The sequence below is a fragment of the Podarcis erhardii genome (assembly GCF_964252035.2).
Source record: "Podarcis erhardii genome assembly, chromosome: 8".
Lineage (NCBI taxonomy): Eukaryota > Metazoa > Chordata > Lepidosauria > Squamata > Lacertidae > Podarcis > Podarcis erhardii.
The window spans coordinates 14935809-14954253 of NC_138499.1; the positions used below are offsets into that span (position 1 = coordinate 14935809).

At 45.8% G+C, this 18445-nt stretch overlaps 1 protein-coding gene across 3 annotated transcripts in view; it reads right to left on the reverse strand.

The window, feature by feature from the left end:
* ZHX2 (zinc fingers and homeoboxes 2) overlaps positions 1-16366 on the reverse strand; it is a 44360-nt gene extending 27994 nt beyond the window's left edge. The window contains exon 1 of one of the 3 annotated variants that reach the window (XM_081874175.1): positions 16080-16366. The gene's annotated coding sequence lies outside the window, so the exon portion shown is untranslated. The other 2 variants (XM_081874173.1, XM_081874174.1) reach the window with 2 other exon arrangements.
* Between the last annotated feature and the right edge of the window lie 2079 nt (positions 16367-18445).

Sequence of the window (18445 nt, forward strand, 5' to 3'; positions counted from 1 at the left end):
TCAGGATTCCTTGCAACTCTACAGTTCTATGACTACTGAACTGTTGCTCTCTCAGAGCTTACTTTGCTGTTGCCAACTCCCAGCCTGTCCCCACCTACCTGGTGGTCTCCTTGATGCAATGAGGACAGGGCAGATTGGGCTAACCCTTTGTCAGACAGGCAGGTAAGCTGGAAAACACAACCACAGACTGTCTCACCAGAGTGGTCTAGTTATCTCTCACTTCCACTACTACAATGCACTCTATGTGGGGCTATCATTGAAACTACAACTAATCCAGAATGCGGCAGCTAGACTGGTGACTGGGAGCGGCCGCTGAGACCACATAACACCAGTCTTGAAATACCTACATTGGCTCCCAGTACGTTTCCGAACACAATTCAAAGTGTTGGTGCTCACCTTTAAAACCCTAAACGGCCTCGGTCCAGTATACCTGAAGGTGTGTCTCCACCCCCATCATTCTGCCCGGACACTGAGGTCCAGCGCCGAGGGCCTTCTGGCGGTTCCTTCGCTGCAAGAAGCCATGTTACAGGGAACCAGGCAGAGGGCCTTCTCAGTAGTGGCACCCGCCCTGTGGAACGCCCTCCCATCAGATGTCAAAGAGAAAAACAACTACCAGTCTTTTAGAAGACATCTGAAGGCAGCCCTCTTTAGGGAAGCTTTTAATGTTTAATAGGTTATTGTATTTTAACATTCTTTTGGAAGCCACCCAGAGTGGTTGGGGAAGCCCAGCCAGATGGGCGGGGTATAAATAATATATTATTATTATTATTATTATTATTATTATTATTATTATTATTATTATTACAGGCCTACCTGCCTGTTCCAGTACTTGCCTGCCCAACTGGACCTGAGTATCAAGCACCTTGGGTCCAAACAAGCTTAGGCATTAGCGGCTTGCTCCCCACCCCCTGCCCCCAAAGCAACGACTGCAGAGTCCATCGCAAGCTGGACTTTCCCCAGCCAAAGCTCGTTGCTCTTCACCTCTGTTACTCAGCGACCACAACAAAAGTCATGACTCCTTGGGGAGAGGAAAAGGAGCCGGCGGCCTTTGAGCCCATTGTCTGAGACACAATGTTCTAAAGCAAAAGTTCCTGCATAAAATATGAAAGCTGAGTAAATTATTCAGGCTCCGTGAATATCTGCAAGAACTAGCCCAAAGTCCTCTTTCTGCTGTTTTTAAGTCTCCTGCAAAAGATTCATTTTCCTAAATATCGCGTCTGCCGATTGAGGCTCTCCCTCTTGCCCTCCACTGCCTCTGTTTCCAACTGCACAGCAACCCACACTTTATGTTCAAGCAGAAAAATCTATGCGGAAAACGAAGAAAATCAAGCCTGAACTAAACTCAGCTCTGAGTTTAGAAAACAGGAAGTGGCAGGATGGGAATTTCAGCTGTTCTCAGTAAACGGTATCAGAGGATTCATGCATTAGTGTTTTGGTTTTTTTAAAGTAACTACCCTCGACTGAGGAGTACTTGTGTTTTCCTTTAAATTGCATTTAGTCTCTGACTATGGGACAGGCATACATTTTCAGACAGCTAATGAATTGCAGCGATCCGTCAGGGGAGCAGAGGGTTTGATGCCAAAAAATTTGGCTCCTGAACCTCTCTTTGCCACTAGCTCTTATGCAGCAGCGATACAGCGCCTATGCGCGGCCTTGCCAGAGGCAGGGCTTCCGTTAAATATTAAGAGGCTGTTTGTTAAAATAACATTGCCATGGCAACCAGGGAAAGCTCAAATAGCGCCAGGTGGCTGTGCTGGAGCTGCTGACTCATGACAGCGTGTTAAAACTGCCAATCAACTCCTATCTGGATGATCTTGCTCCCTCTCTCAGACTCTCTGGATCGAGACAGGAAGGGAGCTGGGAATGCAGGTAGTTGCTGAGAAAGCAACAGGGATGCAGATGAACGTCTGGGTATGATGCACTGCAAACACCCATCAGCCCCGAACCAGATGGCCAATGGTCCAGGGTGATGGGAGATGTTCTAGCAAGAACCAAAGGCTCTCCCATCCCAGCTGTAATGCAAGACGCTTGGGGTTACTCCAGCAAAACGGGAGCAGGGTTTCTCCTCTCCCACAGCTCCCCAATCCCCTACACAACAGTCTTCCCCAACCTGGTGCCTTCCAGATGCTGCTGGAATTCCAAGACTCATCAGCTGCATGGCCAATGGTCATTTATGATCTAGGCTCCCATCATGCTCAAAACGGTATCCTTGGCAACAGTTATGGCTTCACCAAAGAATCCTGGGAACTGTAGCTTGTTAAGGGTGCTGAGAGTTGTTAGGAGGAGCCTAGTCTCCTCACAGAGCTACAAATCAACCCCTCTTCTCAAGGAACTCTGGGAATTGTAGTTTTCAGAGGGGGCATAGGGTTCCTCCAACAACCCTCACCCAGCTTTGCAGAGAAAGACGTATAAGAACTTGTGTACTGTTTCTGAATTTCAGATATCCTGCTGCTGATTTCCCCCTCATTTTTCAAGAGGCCTTTGCTATTACATGTGCATTTTGTTTAATAGTTGCATCCAATTTAAGTGGGTAATAACATGTTATGAGACTCTATTTCACGGGGTTGTAAAATTTACTGCTGGGATGATACTGTGCATAATTTGCCATTGCTGCTTCGTATTTAGTTATTAGGTTCGATATATATTATGCACTATTGTATATTATTTATTGGGCTGTATGGTTCAGATTATTGAATTGTATTTGTATAACTGTTTTAATTTGCATCCTGTGGATGTTATGTTATGTACTGACATATCAAGTTTATTATGTTGTAAACGGAGAACCTAGAACTGGTGGTCTTTTGACAAAGTTTAATAATAATAATAATAATAATAAATTTTATTTATATCCCGCCCTCCCCAGCCGAAGCCGGGCTCAGGGCGGCTAACAACAATCAACAATCAAGGTTGAAATAAATGATGAGAGTGTTAGCCACAGGACCTCCATCCAGATATTGTGAGAAGATATTGCTTACTTTTAGATGGCATATGATGTCCTGGTTGCTATGCTCTAATTACCGCATAATTGTGCTGTTGGTAGTGTTTTTGGCAACGTTAAAATGTCGTTTTATATTAGTTGCCTTAAGATTTTTGCATGTTTCTAAATTGTTGTGAGTTGCCTGGAGACCACTCGGTGTTAGGCAACTCACCAACAGAATAAACAATAATGTTGCATTTAAAACATCAATGTATCGCCCTTCACCAAAACTGGTTCCAAAGCAATTTGCACAATTAATATATCAAATCCATAAAAACCATACGGTAAAAGCAATCAGCTGATGCAACATCAGCCGTCTAGAGAGCTGCAGCTTCCTTAATCCTGGGCTAAAGCGCCCAGGTACAAACCCCAACTTAACAAAAGGTATTCTGCCTCTTGTTGCCTAAAAATGTAATCTCTACTTCTTATACCCTTAATGAGATTATAGCTCTCTATTATGACAGTTGAGCCCCTTATTTATGATAGTCAAAACATTTTCAGCGCAAGGTAATTATGCTTTGCAATTAAAATCCACATCAGGCCTATGAAATCAAAGAAGCGGTATGTTGTAAGTCTTTTGAAAAAACAACAACAAATAAATATATGCCAGCGAGTCAGCTAGTCAGTGGCGGAATGAGAATTTAGTGTTCACAGTATTCAGCTGTGCTGTCTGGGGAGGAGAAAAGTTGTAGTTCGAAACAGCTGGATGACAGGCACCCAGTTGGGGAAAAACCGAGCTATGGCTCCTTGTTGCTGTATTTGGGTGCTTCAAATCATGGAGCTATGATGGTCTAGAATGTGCTGTGGTATACCTTGTTATTTTTCACATGCTCCTCCTGCGGCGCTGGACCTCAGTGTTTGGGCTGAGGGATGGGGGCGGAGGTAGTGGCATGGGGTGAGAAGGGGGGCCCTAGGGGGTTAATAGGGGGGAGTGGCAGTGGGGTTTGGGAGAGGAGTGAGCAGGGGCACAGCCCCTAGTTAATCACATTCACATATTTGTGAAAAGGGAGACAAAAATGGGTAAGCCATTGCAACAGTGAGAAAGTGAGAAAAGCATCGGTGGGGAAATTGTGGGTCTTCAACTCCCACATCAAGGGACATGGGTGGCGCTGTGGGTTAAACCACAGAGCCTAGGACTTGCCAATCTGAAGGTCGGCGGTTCGAATCCCCGCCACGGGGTGAGCTCCCGTTGCTCGGTCCCTGCTCCTGCCAACCTAGCAGTTCGAAAGCACAAAGCGCAAGTAGATAAATAGGTACCGCTTCAGCGGGAAGGTAAACGGCGTTTCCGTGCGCTGCTCTGGTTTGCCAAAAGTGGCTTAGTCATGCTGGCCACATGACCCGGAAGCTGTACGCCGGCTCCCTCAGCCAATAAAGCAAGATGAGCGTCACAACCCCAGAGTCGGCCACGACTGGACCTAACGGTCAGGGGTCCCTTTACCTTTAACTCCCACATCATGCAGCCCAACATCAAGAGGGCCGCAGACCCAGGTTCCTGGTGCAAAGCAAGCTATGGTTGGATATAAACAACTATAATGAATTAAGATGTATCAACAAGGCTGCTGCTGCTGCTACTAAAGGCAATATGAATTTCCAAAGTAAAATTAATCAAAAATTGAAGCTGGCAGCTTTGAGGATGGGGAGGCGAGGCAAGAGAGAGGGGGGGGGAGATTTTAGGGAAAAGAAGCAATCTAATTAATTCGCCACGGAAAGCAAAGAAGTAATGAACTAGCTCTCAAGTGCTTTTCCAATCTACAGTTCCTTTAACTGAAAGAGATGTGCTTGCATATTTCTGCCAACAGTAGAGAACCGAGAGAATTTAAATGCCGGCCAGGAATCTAATTAAGAGCTGTCTTTCCCCTTAAAAACAAGATTTGCAGTTTGGGGAGAAGTTGCTTGCTGGAAGAGGGGTGAGGGGCAACTGTAGCCCACCCTAGTCTCCCATCCCCTCCTGAAAAACTGTCGGAAAACACATGAAGCTGCCTGAAGCCAGACTATCGGTTCATCAAGGCCAGCAATGTCTACTTTGAGAAGCAGCACCTTTTCAGGATTTTAAGCAGATGTCTTGCTTTCTGGGGGTTTTGAACTGGAGATATTGTTTACTGAACCAGGATCTTCTGCATGCAAAATAACTCAAACACCAAGCTAAACTGCAGCCCAGAAGAAGCAGTAATGCTCCAACACTCCTGAATTGCCACCTTTTTCAAAGCTGCGTCTCAGGGAAAAACCCTACCCTTCAAACATCCTGGTTGTCAGGGTGCAATTATATCTGCTTCCCCTCTCTGTTCCTTTATTATCAGTGTTAGAAACTGGGATAGAATAGCTAGGAGCCAAATGGCTTCTGGGACCTGGGTTGTGGGTACCAAAAAAGACTGTCTAGTCGCCACTGGGTGTGTGTGTGTCGACAACACTTTTTATTTCTTATTTTGATAAGCATGAACTAATACAGTGGTACCTCTGGTTGCAAACGGGATCTGTTCCAGAGGCCCGTTTGCAACATGAAAAGCCCGCAACCTGAAGCGCCATATCTGTGCATGTGCGCGGCATGATTTGGTGCTTGTGCGCATGCGCGAAGTGCAATTTAGCGCTACTGTGCATGTGTGAGCAGTGAAATCCAGAAGTAACCCTTTCCGGTACTTCCAGGTCACCGCGGGAAGCAACCTGAAAAAACGGAACATGAACAAACGGAACATGAGGTATAACTGTACGCAATTAATGTAAGTGATACATTGTTAATATCACGCTTTTAGCAGAAATTGTTAATACATGTTTAATTGGGTGCTTACAATAAAAGCTATTGGTACCATACTTCAGTTTTACCAAACTCCTTAACGTATTGTCTATCCTTAACATATACTTTGAGGCTTCAAAGCACATACCTTTCAGTAATTTTTGCGTGTCAGCCAGGCACACATTTTTTTTTTTTTTTTAAAGGGACCCAGACTTTTTGAGGTGCTCGCAAATGGAGAATCTTTAGGTGCAAAACGCGCCTGGGACCCTGCTAATTTCAAACCATGGTTATTACGCATGCCTATGGTATCGCCATGATCTGCCTGACACAGCCCTGCTCACTTCAAGAGGCTTCTTTGAACTCTGGAACAAAAATTCACTCCCCTTTTCCTTTAACTTGGGCAGGGGGAAGCGAGTAGTTACTTCCTGGATGGAGAAACCAGGATGGCTTCTCCACCTAATTTTATTCATTCATTCATTCATTCATTCATTCATTCCCAGCCCTCCCCAGCCGAGACCGGGCTCAGGGCAGCTAACACCAGGTATAAAAACAACTGATTAAAATACAACTTAAAAACAAGATTAAAATACAACATTAAAATGCAGCCTCGTTTCAGTAGAAACTCAAATCAAAAACTTTTTGGGATGAAAATGTCAAATCTTCACCAAGGCCAACTATCCAGTCTGGTCCTACGTGGGCCAGAAAAAAAACCAGGGAAGCCCCCAAATAAGAGTTCCATCACAGAAGGAGAAAGGAAAGAGGGGGAGGGGATCAAGTTGATTCCAAGCCAAAGGCCAGGCGGAACAACTCTGTCTTACAGGCCCTGCGGAAAGAAATCAGATCCTGCAGGGCCCTGGTCTCGTGAGACAGAGCATTCCACCAGGCTGGAGCCAGTGTTGAAAAGGCCCTGGCTCTGGTTGAGGCTAATCTGACTTCCTTAGGGCCCGGGACCTCTAGGGTGTTGCTATTTATGGACCTTAAGGTCCTCCATGGGCATACCAGGAGAGGCGGTCCTGTAGGTATGAGAAATCTGAGGCTATTTCTTTTTCACCACACCAAAGCAAGCCAAACGCAGTCAGACTTTAGCCCAAACACCAGTTTATTGGCCTTGCAAGCAAGTCTACAAAAGTGGCCAGTGACCATTGTAAAGGTAAAGGGACCCCTGACCATTAGGTCCAGTCGTGGCCGACTCTGGGGTTGCAGCGCTCATCTCGCTTTATTGGCCGAGGGAGCCGGTGTACAGCTTCTGGGTCATGTGGCCAGCATGACTAAGCTGCTTCTGGCAAACCAGAGCAGCGCACGGAAACACAGTTTACCTTCCCGCCGGAGTGGTACCTATTTATCTACTTGCACTTTGACGTGCTTTCAAACTGCTAGGTTGGCAGGAGCTGGGACCGAGCAACGGGAGCTCACCCCGTGGCGGGGATTCGAACCGCCGACCTTCTGATCAGCAAGTCCTAGGCTCGGTGGTTTAACCCACAGTGCCACCTGTGTCCCTAGTGACCAAGTTCTCTCCAGGTGACAAGACAGGGAAGCTCTACAGAAGTCTGGTTTTTTCACCTATTAAATTGCACTTGAATAGCCTTGGTATATATGGGCAGTGACCATTGTACCTGCCCATCTATACCAAGGCTATTCAAGTGCAACTTAATAGGTGAAAAAACCAGACTTCTGTAGAGCTTCCCTGTCTTGTCACCTGGAGAGAACTTCTTCTTGCCACAGATTAGCATGTAAGTGGCTATTTAAGTCTGCATTAAATGCTGAACAACCATTTCTCCAGCACTCCCCAGGCTACAGCTAAGTGGCAGAAGATAGAAGTTTCCAGATTCAGTTCCTGGCACCTTCAATTAAAGTGATATTGGGTAACAGGTGGTAGGAAAGACCCTCCCTCTGAGACATAGAAGAGCCACTGTCAATCAGAGCAGACTGGACTGGACTAGACAGGCCAACGGACAGACACAGGACGTGTTCACAGAATGCCATCATATCTCTCTTTTCCCTACTGGCTGCAGATGACCTAAATTGCATTTCGCCTTGGCTGTCTGCTGTTAATTGATTTCTTGGAGCTTTGTGGTTTTTGCAGGAAGGGCTCCTGAAAAGCGAGGGCTGGGTAAAATAACTTGGGACAAAGGAAAGAGGCTAACCGATTGCTAACTAGGCAGGAATAAAGAAGCAGTAAACCTATCTAGGCCAGAGCTCTGTTTACAAAGTATCACACAGTAAAAGGATACCGTAGAGTAGACCTTGATAAAATGCACACACTGTGACAATGCCTGCAGCCTAATGAGAGCTTCCTCTGCTTAAGAAATGTGCAACAGACTTGACTTGGAAGGAAGTCCCGTCAATCTCAAACGTTATTTGCTTCCAATTAAGTAACCTTTTCTCTGTTACTTGGGAGGAAGCCCCAGTGAACTCAGTAAAACTTACATGCTTAGGACTGGTCTGTAGAGGAATTAGCCCTACATTTTAAAACCACAGAATATTTAGGCTAAACACAGTTTAGTGTGTTGTTCCCACTCTAAACTGTGGTTAGTTTTAACTACAATTGGTTAAAATAAACCAGGTTCAGAAAACAGTTTGAAGCTGCCCCAGTTTCCATTGAAGTTAAACTTATCCATAATTTGTCAGGTTCGGATGATCAAAAACAGAAACAAGTGCTTTTGAGCTTCTCCTCTCAGCCACACTATAGGAAGGTGTGGGTGGCATGAGTCTAAGGCTCCCCTACACTAACTGTCATCACAGTAAACTATGGTTTAGCATGACACCCAAGTCAGGCCAACTGTTTAGCTGAATAACAGCCAATATTCCCAAAGAGAAGATCATGGGATAAAACTAGCCCCCAATGGTATTACTTAAGACTGAAGGTCAGGAATGCATATTTGAATGTTTCCCCATGTTACAAAGACAGCCTACTAGGACAGCCCAATTTTATACTTCCAGTTATAAACAAAAACAAGAGTTTTATAAGTTACATTATAGCTGTTCTCAAAAATAAGCCAACAGGAATAACAATTACAACATAAATTTATTTCTTAAACATATAATATTCCAGTCTTTTGTACTGGGGGAAAATGAATTCAGAGCAAACAGTAATTGAAGTCTGTAACTGGAAACATTCCCAAAAAGGGGAGACTAAATTGGTTAGAAAAGTATCATGTCACATAAAGAAAGTTCTGAACCTAACCTCTGTAATATTGGTTTTCTACATGTCGTGTTTCATATAAATATGTATGTAAAACAGACAGAGCTGATTTTTTTTCATCTCGCTCTGTCTTGTGAGGTGAGACCCTGTTTATCCTTACCAATTTCCACTTTTCCAATACCTTCTTCTGCCATTTCACATCTCTGCACAAAACCACCACCCAGAATGACACAAAATATTCCGACTGGACCAAATGTCAGGAAGCAACTAGGGAAAGCGCTAATTAAATCACCTCAATCCTTGAAAACAGGTGGGAAAGGTGCAAACCTTCATGGCCTATATATCACCAATTCTAGGCAGTGTTAATTTCTATGTCAACAAAGACACAGTTATATATTGATAGCTCAGAAGCTGGGGGCGGAATCAGAGAGACAACTCTGGAACACTATACAAAAAACTACTTTACAAAGTTAGGCAAATCACTGTTTGCAGGTTCCCCCCACCCTCAAACATTTATAAGTTTCTTTGTTTTTGTTTTTAAACCTTCTTGGTATATGGAAACATCCCCACAGGGAACCCTGTTTTTCCTGGATTATGGGACCCAAGTCAGACACACAACAAATTGCCCTCTATGGAGAGCCCTTGTTTAGGGTTCCAGCAACCCAGCTAAGACACTCTGTTCCAAGAATAGCCAATGTGGTTGCCTCCAGATGTTTTGGTCTATAACCTCCATCAGATGGAAGCTGCAGTCCACATCTGGAGAGTATTCCAGCTCTATTCCACCTCCCTCCTGGTTTTCCGGGGTTGTCCCCCCACAACTCTCCATAGCACTGTCTATACTATAAGAGGCCACAAGACTTTTCCCGTGACCTATAGCTTTATTTGAAAGCTGTCTTGAGTTTGATTTTGATCACAGAAAGGCAGGGCATAAACGTTGAAACGTATCCATTTATAGAAATAATATTTGGACAAACTTATTCATGTTGTTTCCTCATTTCATCCCTTTAGCTTGGAGTACAGAATCTGTTGCCTTCTAGATGTTCTAGGGAGCTCCTACTTCCATCAGGTCCAACCAGCATGGTCAATAGTCAGGGATGATGGGAGTTGTAGTCCATCAAAATATGGAAGGCCACAGATTCACCACCCCTACTTTAGCTACATCCAATGACACGGAGAAAGAAGAAGGGGAAGCAAAGTGTGAAGCCACTTGCTATTATATACGGACACTTCTTCACTTATTTCTACAGTGGTACCTTGGTTCTCAAACTTAATCCGTTCCGGAAGTCCGTTCCAAAACCAAAGCATTCCAAAACCAAGGCACCCTTTCCCATGAAAAGTAATGCAAAACGGATTAATCTGTTTCAGACTTTCAAAAACAACCCCTAAAACAGCCATTTAACATGAATTTTACTACCTAACAAGACCATCGATCCACAAAATGAAAGTGATAAACAATGTACTGCAGTCACACAATCAATCCATCAGCAGCTGAACTGGGATCCACACAGTCACAAAACCAAAAAGAGCCACAAAAACAAAAACGCAAAATAAATAGCAAAAACAGACAGACCTCAGAGTAACACTCAAAACAGGTGGCACTCAAACCAGAAGCATAACACTCAAAACGGAGCATGTTTGGCTTCCAAAAAAAGTTCGCAAACTGGAACGCTTACTTCCGGGTTTGCAGCGTTTGGGTTCCAAGTTGTTTGAGTACCAAGGAGTTTGAGAACCAAGGTACCACTGTAATCCCCCCCCCCCAGCGTTTGATGTGAATAAATGCTTCTTGAAGCACTTCAGGCAAAGTTCACTTTTTAATTTTTTTAAGAATTGCTTGGAACAGTAAAAGTGTATTGTAATTCCTGATTTTACACAGCTGTTGGCAGAAATTAAAATGGGGGAGGGAATGGTTTCTTCTCTACTTTTACGCAGAATGATAGAAAAGTTGAGTACTATGTTGGAAAGCAGTTTCTGGTCAGGAAATGGAAAATTCCAGAATATGACAGCGATTTCCAGAATGACTGAAAAAACCTCAATTCTATTAAATATAAGCTATAATTGCCGAACCCTCTTAGACATGTTCCAGTCCTGCTGGAACCAGAGGGGTTTAAGACAACCCAAAGTGGGTGGTGTCCTCTTCTGGTATGGATATGGGCTTTTTAAAGGGTCAAGAAAACCCTCTAGCTTCTGACGCCTCACTCTCGCATCAGCTATGGCTTCCATGCTTCATAAATCTCAGTTCCTCTGTTCCCATTTTTTAAAATTATTGTTGTTGTTCTTATTGCCAGAGCAACAATGAATTTAAGCACACTGTATTAAAAATAGCTCAGTAATAGGAAACTTGGAACTTAGGACTATATAGAAGAATTTGAAGCTGTGCTACACGGACAGCAACCAGACAATGATGCTGATGATCAGATTTCCTGTATCTTTGCTTTTCTCTATAGCCCAGCTGTCTTGTTTGTGTATGTGGGGTGGTCCCACTTGGGACCACAACTTATTTTGCTGTCCTTTCCTTTCAGCCATTTCCCCCCTAGAAAGTTGCTCCCTCTCCTTTTTATTTTGTCCTGTTAAAGGTAAAGGGACCCCTGACCATTAGGTCCAGTCGCGGACGACTCTGGGGTTGCGGTGCTCATCTCACTTTATTGGCCGAGGGAGCCGGCGTACAGCTTCCGGGTCATGTGGCCAGCATGACTAAGCTGCTTCTGGCGAACCAGAGCAGCGCACGGAAATGCCGTTTAACTTCCCGCCGGAGTGGTACCTATTTATCTACTTGCACTTGATGTGCTTTAGAACTGCTAGGTTGGCAGGAGCAGGGACCGAACAACGGGAGCTCACCCCGTCGCAGGGATTCGAACCACCGACCTTCCGATCGGCAAGTCCTAGGCTCTGTGGTTTAACCCACAGAACCATCCACATCCCATTTTGTCCTGTTAGGGAACGATTATAGGTACCCACATGTTACTCTTAATGGAAAAAATGACAACTTTGGAGCGTGTAGTGAGAAATCGCAAGCATAGGATTAACTACTCCAGTGCTGATGTGATTCCGGGACCTCTACTGACCACCCCTTGGCATTTAAAGAAACTAAGCATGGATCCCCCCAGTCTTGTGAACCACTAGTCCATCTCGCTCAGCTCTGTCAACTTCGACAAGCAATGCACCTCCATAGACTCAGGCGGAGATGGTTCTCAGCTCTCTACTTGAGATTCCCTTTCACACAAGATGACAGAAACTGAACTTGGGGTGTGCAAAGCATATGCCCTGTTTGGGACCCAATGCATACCTGCCCACAAAATCTCTACAGTGGTACCTTGGTTCTCAAATTTAATCTGTTCCGGAAGTCCGTTCCAAAACCAAAACGTTCCAAAACCAAGGCACGCTTTCCCATAGAAAGTAATGCAAAATGGATTAATCCGTTCCAGACTTTTCCAAACAACCCCCCAAACAGCAATTTAACATGAATTTTCTTATCTAACGAGACCATTGGTCCAAATGAAAGCAATAAGCAATGTACTGCAGCCACATAATCAATCAGTAGCTGAACTGGGTTCCACACAGTCACACACACAAAAAAGAGCCACAAAAATGCAAAATAAATAGCAAAACCAGACAGACCTCAGCGTAACACTCAAAACGGAAGTGTGACACTCAAATCGGAAGCATAACCCTCAAAACGGAGCATGTTCAACTTCCGAAAAAAGTTCACAAACTGGAACACTTACTTCTGGGTTTGCAGTGTTTGGGCTCCAAGTTGTTTGAGAACCAAGACGTTTGAGAACCAAGGTACCACTGTACTACAGATCTGCACAATTCGTGCTCCATCGAGGCGTAAAAATCACAAGAGCAGCTGTGCTGGATCAAACCAAAATCCCATCTTGTCCAGCACTCTAGGGTCACAGTGGCCAACCAGATGACCACAGGTAGCCCCCAAGCATGACCCTGAACACAGTAGCACTCACTCTACCTGAGATTGCCAGCAGCTGGCTTTCTGCCTCTGACCGTAAAGGTAGAACACTGTGATTAGTAGACATAAATGGGACAGTGCTAAAGCTCCTAGGTTTGTTGCCTGTTAGGAATGGCAGAAGTGTGTTGGGCTCTAAATCAATCACCTGCCATGTATGGCTGGCATACAGCACAGTGGGTCAATAGCTGCAGAGTCCTGCTTTACTGAGGCTTTGGCCCTAGACACCTAAGTTAGCGTTTTAATAAACATGCCCAGGATTGAGCTGTGAATACCAAATCCAGCAAAGTTCCCGATTCCGCTTTCCAGTCAGCAGGTCAGTTTTCAACTGGGCAAAGTGGATTTGATAGCTGCAAACTGTACAGAGCTGTTCACATAGAAAAGACAAGTCCTGTGCAACTCAAAAGCTAGTTTGATTGCATTTAATCCAAATGCTCCCCCTCATTTCCCCCATCACACATTTTTACCCCCCCTTTTTTGTTGTGGGGCTGGAAACTGCCCCCATCTAGCTACAAGGGTTAATTAACATAGCAAAACTGGGGTGATTGATTGTATTAGCACCAATTACCACTACTGTGCATGGTCACAGAGTTTATTTTGCACGAATTTAAGCTTTAACTGAATCGTCACAGACCATATTTTTTTGCAGGTCACTCATCACTATTTGAGGGATGCGGGTGGTTCGCCAGAAGCGGCTTAGTCATCCTGGCCACATGACCCGGAAGCTGTACGCCGGCTCCCTCGGCCAATAAAGCGAGGAGCGCCGCAGTCCCAGAGTCGGCCACGACTGGACCTAATGGTCAGGGGTCCTTTTACCTTACCATCACTATTTGACCCCACTGTTTACATCCCCCCCCCTTTATGCCCATGCATATATCAATCAACTGAGGACGACACATTATACATTTGGAGTCTAGGCCATGAAAGCTGTTTGACAGTGGAATGATCTTCCTCGAAAGGCTGTCGACTCTCCTAACTTGGAGGTTTTTAAGCAGAAGCTGGACGGCCATCTGCCACGGGTTGGACTAGATGACCCTTGGGGTCCCTTCCAACTCTACAATTCTATGAGAGCGCATGCCGTAATAACTGTAGATTCCTTTAGGGTGCAAAAAGATTATTTGCTGTTGCTGCAATAGGCTCACACCTGCTCTGAAAGCTGCCTGCTTCTTATTGCTCTTAACTGACAAGTGCATTAGGATCAGCACAATTTAGGGTTCAAAACCTTTAGCTGCCAAAAGTACAACGTGCCCTTTCAAAGGAAAGACAAGGCAACCAACTAATGTGCCCAGCTTGGCACTCCAGCAGGCAAACAAAAGGCCATCGGGAAACAAGTCTAGGGCTCCGAACCGTCTCACATGGCTTTGAAGTCAATCAACCAGGTGGAACTTCTCAGCAAATCAAAACTTCACTTCCTCCAAAACCAAGCCTCTCCCACAGCACTTTATCTCAGGGGTTGGGGGCAGCCTTTGTTATTGTCTTTTCTCTCTCGCTCTCCCCAGTGAGACAGGAAAGGAGCAAGTCCAATTCAAATGCTATGAAAATAAAAACTGATGGGGGAGGGGAAGGGTTTTTTTGGTGGGGGAAAGGATAGACCTGGAAGTCTCTCCAAAGGAAATGTGGAATGATGACCAGAACACCTTAACATTTCCCAGGATTGTGGAGATCTTTGGAACAGGATCAAATCAGAAGTAAAACCAACAACGGTTAGGAGTAACCTTTTTTTCCATTTCGGGTTTTCTTTCGGTTTTTCAACAGGGCGTTGGAATACACCAGGCGTTTGGCAAGATTTTTTAATTTTTTTTAAATTATTTTTTGCTAAGAAATGAAAAATATAAGAGGGGATGCGCCAAGAAGATGATCGCCCCTCCCCACCCGCTATCAGAAGATGGGGTAGTGGTGGGAAACTTTGGGGGTGGGGAGGAGAGTTAGCCCGATGCGTTATGCTATGCAAGCGTGGCTTCTACAGAGCCATTATTTCCTATTAATAGGGGGGAAAATACAACGTCTCCTGTCAATTTACAGATTTTTTTTTTCGGGGTTGCAGCGGGGAGAGAGAAAGAGACTGCAGCCCAAACGCGTCATGGTGCCTGCATGAAAGACAAATCTGGTGTGTGCGTGGAATTGCAGCCCAAATCTGTGCTTGTTCGGAGCCTGGAGGGGCTAACGCTCCCCATTCCCACCCCCTCCCCACCTTAAAACTCTGACCCCGTCTTCCAGGAGGCGCGCTGGGAACACGAGGGCAAAGGCGTCCGGCCCCCCCCCCCCAGCTCCACCAACGTTGCAGTTATGGGAGAAAGGAGGGGACGGGGGTGTCCCTCTTTCTCCAAGCCTGGATTTCCAAGATCGCCTTCCTCGCCTCTACGTAACGCCTTCTCGAAAGCGGACGCCATATTTTGTGTGGCTGATGTCGACATAGGGAAACGTAGACATATTTTTTAATGTATTTTTTTAATAGAAGAAAAAAAAAAAACACCCTTCGCCTTCTCTCCTTTTTTGCTCCTAGCCCCCCGCCCGGCATGCAGCCCCCTCCTCCCTTAAAACAACAACAACAACTTGAGATCGACTTGAAGAGAGGGCGAAGGGCCTCCTTTCCAATACTCGTGTATGTTTTCCTTTTAATCCGATCTTTTATCCCTTCCTCGCAATCTTTCCTCTCTTCAACGCCCCTCCCTCCCTGCTTTCCTTCCTCCCCTCCCCTCCCCCGGAGGAAGAAGCAAAAGTTAGGTCCGATCGGTCGGGTTTACAGGGCAAAAGCAAAGAGCATCTTAAGTCCATGTGGCAAAAAGATTTAGCAGCGGGGTTGTTGGGTTTTTTTTTGCAAAGAACCGCACTTCCTTGTTCCTTCTTAAAAACAAACAAACCAAAAGCTTAATAATAATAATAGGGGCGGGAGAAGGGAGGGCGAACGTTGTTTTTCTTTTGCTTTCTTTCTTCCTTCCCCTTCCTTACCTGCGATCAAAGCTTTGGAACGCCGAGACGCGAACTTTCCCCGGGAATGGAACTCTCGGTGCGCGTTCTAGAACGCGGGGGAGACAGTCCGGGACTCGGTTTTAACACTCGGCCCACCGCGCACCCCCCCCCACCCCACCCCCGCCGCGAAAAAAAAAGCAACCACCACCACACTCACGCACACACACAAACACTCACGCACACAAAAAAAAACACCCCACAACCCAGTAGCAATTTGGGGGGGAAAAATAAATTAAATTAAAAAAAAAACCCTCTCCGATCGGTGGTGGTGATCTACGCCAAAACCCACATGATCTCTTACGTCAGCTTGCGTATTTGCATACGATACAACCCGCGGCTCTTCTAGCAGGGTCCCTTGATTTTGGACAAAGTTTTCATTCTCTTTCTTGTTTTTTTCCCCCAACGTGAAAAACCTGCAGCTACTTTCTCTACCCGCCTTCCAAAGGTCCTGCCTCGCTTTAAAAGCATGCCTTCACCTTCTGTTAATTAATCAAATCATATCTTCATTCTGTTCACATGCGGGATGTTTTTGGTTTTTTTGTCTCCGCGTTCTTTGTTACGTACATTTTGCTCTTAACTTTAATACAGTGTTTAAAAAAAGGCGTTAAAATTTGCTGGCGGGGGAGGGGCGGTCGGAAGAGAAGGTTGCCTCTAATAATATCAAGGATGCATTATATTTATATATATAAAATCAATGCTGCAGTCTTTCTTTGGTTATTAGTGCATGGTCCGAGGCTGCACTAAGCGCTTACTCGGGAGCAACTTCCATTCTGGGGTCGAGTTGCAGCCTCACGCGCGATGCTTGGGGAACAACCCCACTCGAGCTCCGTGGGACTCCACGTGCATGCTGAACTCGGGAGAAAGTCCTCGCTTCGTTGCATGGATTTTGCTCCCTCGTAAGCGAGCGTGGGACTGGAGCCTTCGGACCTCGATCTTGTGCACGTTTGCAGAAAGTAACCAGACTGCTTATGTAGAAATATGTGGAACACACTTGTTCGCTTAAATGACCTCAATGTAGCTGTGCGCTATTATCTCCTCCGAAAAGTCCCTCCGGCCTCCCCTGCTGTTATTCCCAAAGTACAGCAACCGCGCAAGTTGTCATAATGGACCCGGACCACTTTCTCATCCGCGCCCCCTAACTTCTCATTGCAACGCCGGCGCAAAATGTTTCTGAATTACGCACGCGCGCACAGGTCCCCAAATCCGGACGCTGGGTCCCTAGAGAAATCAGAGGGTGCAGAACTTCCTATGGAAGAGACCATCGCTCCTTTTCCACACACCTCCCCCCCCCCAGTAAAAATCATTCGGAGTCTTCGATCCTATAATCAGAAGTCCGGGGCATTCAGGGGCACAGCCCAGAAGTTTAGCTGAAATCAACAGAATTTGGGGCTGGTTATACGGTTGGATATCTCGCTCATTGCTATCCCTGGCGCCGGTTATGCTGTCGGATATTCCTTTTAAATGGGGGGGGGGGAGAGGAGAAGGAGTCTTTCTTACGCCCAGGAAGACTCCGAAACAGCTGCACCCTGTCCTATAATGTGAACCCAGTTAAATTTAAACCCGGGCCATTATGGTTAAGACCCTCTGCCCTGTGATTAATGGACAAATTAACGCGCGCGCCCCACCGCACCAAATAATTAAATAAAAAAATCAAAATCCCTTTGCAAAGGCTCTGGTGGGTGAGATGTGGATTATTTTGGGGGGATGCACGGAGGTGGCAAAATCTGAGAGTCCAAGAAAAGCGTAAAAGCTGCTTGCGCGCACAGCCTCAGGCCATGTAACGGGGCGGCGCGTAATTGTGTGTGCCGTCACTTGTTCCCTCCCCTCTGATCTAATTTTAATTGTTAAAAAAATAATAATCCCAAATCATTGGAAGTAATAGGCAGAGAGTAAGCCCCAGCCCCAGCCCAGTTGCTGTTCCACGTTCATTGTTTCATCGCCATGCTTCAAATGGAAATGTGCGTGAGGGTGCGGGGAGAGGGAGACCGGCAGGTGAAAGCGTGTCGAGACGCGCCTAGGCGCATCTGACTGGCGTCCCCCGTCTATCTTCTGCAAAAGGGGAAAGTTCGAAGCGCGGCTGGTGACTTCGACAAACTCTTGATCGCGACCACGCGGGAGCTGCGAGAAGAAGCCGTCCTGAATGAATCTGATGGTTGCGGAAAGAGCAAACGCTGGGCTGAGCCTCTCTCCCGCGTTGCTCCTTTAGGTGGTGTTTTGTTAGCTTTTCCTTACCTCCTTTTCATTTGTTTGGAAGCAAAGAATGGGGAAAGAAGGAAATAGCTCCGGAGGAGAGTCAAATCCATGGGGTGGCTCTTAACAATCGCCGGCTGCTCATGTCTTGAAGTGCAGCAGAAGTAGATTGACAGATCTGCCTGATTTACATCCCTGTAGAACAGCGGCCATTTTATATTAATAGAGTAATATACTTTATGTGGTGCCAGGCCATTTATCAATCGGGGCAGTTGTTGTTCTCCTCCTCCTCCTCTCCTTGTGTCTCCACTCCCAACCCCCCCCCCCCAAAACCACACAGGCTCCTATAACAGCTGCCCAAGAAGCCAGCTGGTGTAGTTTATCCCAGAATAGAAGGTAATGGGAGACACTTCTTCACCTGTTGCGTTTCTGCCTGTCCTGCACATCTTTTACACTGTTCTATGCATTACCTTGTTT